Here is a 2,315-nt window from a genome sequence, read left to right on the forward strand (position 1 = left end):
GCTGAAGGGACACATATTGACTGCGCTGAAGGACATCCCATTTTTTGGGAAAGACCATGAGGATGCTTTTAAGCATCTAGATGAAGTCAATGACATTGCTGATTACTTCAATGTACCAAATGTCAACAGGAACACCATCCTGCTTAGGATGTTGCCCGTTACTTTCAAAGGAACTGCTAAGGAATGGTTAAAAGCACTCCCACCGGGTACAATCACCACTTGGGCTCAAATGCGTGAGCAATTCCTAGACCAGTTTTGCCCGCCATCCAAGATAGCCAAACTCAAGAAGGCAATAGCCAACTTTGAGCAACAGCCGGGGGAGTCACTGTACGAAGCGTGGGAGCGTTACAAGAGCTTACTCAGAAACTGCCCGCAACATGACCTAAATGTGCAGCAAGAGATGTCAATCTTTTATGATGGGGTCAATGTGATGACAAGACAACTCCTTGATTCTCAAGGACCGTTGACAAGGAAAAATCCAAGGGAAGTCAAGGAGCTAATTGAAGAATTCGCGAAACACTCCCGCGAATACCATAACCCGAGGCAGGATGGAAGCAAAGGCGGTGGAGGAGCCCAAACTGAAGAAATTGCAGCTGTCATGGCCATGCTGAATAACATGGATCGCAAGATAACACAAATGGACCAGTCGATACACGCTATAAGAGTGGGGTGCGAGCGATGCAATGGTCCACACTTGACCAAGGACTGCAACGTGGATGAATTTGGGAACAGAAAAGCTCAAGTGTGCTACTCTAATGGGGATAAGTTTGAAGACGACTGGAGGAAACCGAAGAAGGAGTGGCTGCCATATGAAGAATATAGGAAGAAAAAAGAAGAGAAGTATAGGCAGACAGGTCGAGGCCTATATCAAAAGGAGCAGCCACTAGCCGAGAAGAAACCCGACCTAGAGACCATTTTAATGAAATTTATGGAAGCATCGGAAAAGCGACACGAGGCCACGGATTCCGCTATCATGGAACAACAAACATTGATCAAGAACCAACAAGCCTCCATCCATAACCTTGAAGTACAATTTGGTCAACTAGCAACTTTAGTTCATGAAAAATTTTCCCCAAAGAGTCCCGAAGTACAAGCCCAATCTCACGTAATGGCCATCAATACTGAAGAAGATACAATATCTGAGTTCCTGGAAGCGTTGGAAGAAGAACCGCAGCAGCCCAAGAAATTAAGGATCGACAATGGAGAAAGTGTTGAACCAGGCGACCCACGACGTGACTCTCCTCTCGCCACGACGTGGCGCAAGTCTGAGCAAAAACCCTTTGCGCCTATTCCAGCTTATCATCCACCTATGCCATTTCCCACCCGCGCAGCACTTAGTCGACTGGAGAAGGAACATTTAGAGTTTGTGAAGCATGTGAAAGGGATCCCAATTAATACTCCCTTTGTTGAATCCTTATCCAAAGCTTCCGAAAACCAGAAATTACTGCAAGACTTGATAGATACGCGAAGGCAATTAAAGAAGCAGTCTACAGTGATTTTGAGTGAACAAACTTCAAAAGTTGTTTTGGGAGAAACACCAGAAAAGATGGGGGATCCTGGACGCCTCACTCTTCCATGCGAGTTTGGGAATAAAATGAAGGTTAATGCTTTAGCCGATTCTGGGGCTAGCATTAATCTAATGCCTTTTTCATTTTATCAAAAATTGGAGATTCAGAAGATGAAGGCTACAAAAATGAAGATTCACATGGTGAACCGTTCGGTGACACAACCCCGAGGCATAGTGGAGGATATTTTGGTGAGAATTGGAAAATTTATTTTTCCAATAGACTTTGTAGTCATGGACATGAAAGAAGATCCAGATGTTCCGATAATCCTAGGACGGCCATTGCTCAACACTGCTGGTGCCCTTGTTGATATCCGCGAGTCGAAGCTAACTTTGAGGGTTGGAGATGAACAAGAAGTCTTTGGGATAAAGGATGACTTTCAAGAAAATAAAGAAGAGGTGTTCACAATTAATCAAGAGAATGAACTAGAAGAACTGGAAAAGCTTATGGAAGAAGAGATAAAAGTAGTTCATCAAGTCAAAATGACAAAACCAAAGGCATCTGTTCCATATTGGATTGAAGTCATAGCCTACAAGAGCCCGCCATCTTAGGTAAGCAAAGAGGATGAGGAAATAACAAGTGATGAAGAGGAGGACACTTCAAGAGTAACAAAGCCGGTGGTGAAAGCAGAAGAGAATGACATAAAGTACAAGGAGGAAACCACGGGCACAAAACGCAAGCTTGAAGAAAAGGGAAAAGCTAAAAAGGAGAATTCAAAGAAGGCGTATAAAAGGAGAGTTCAAGCTTACA

The 2,315-nt window shown here is 43.9% G+C and overlaps 1 non-coding gene across 1 annotated transcript; it reads right to left on the reverse strand.

Moving 5' to 3' along the window:
- Positions 1–277: 277 nt before the first annotated feature.
- On the reverse strand, positions 278–384 carry LOC145007706 (small nucleolar RNA R71). The gene has a single exon (XR_013663078.1). It is a non-coding gene; the product is annotated as a small nucleolar RNA R71 (small nucleolar RNA).
- Between the last annotated feature and the right edge of the window lie 1,931 nt (positions 385–2,315).

The sequence above is a fragment of the Lactuca saligna genome, chromosome 7 (assembly GCF_052625555.1).
Source record: "Lactuca saligna cultivar CGN05327 chromosome 7, ASM5262555v1, whole genome shotgun sequence".
NCBI lineage: Eukaryota > Viridiplantae > Streptophyta > Magnoliopsida > Asterales > Asteraceae > Lactuca > Lactuca saligna.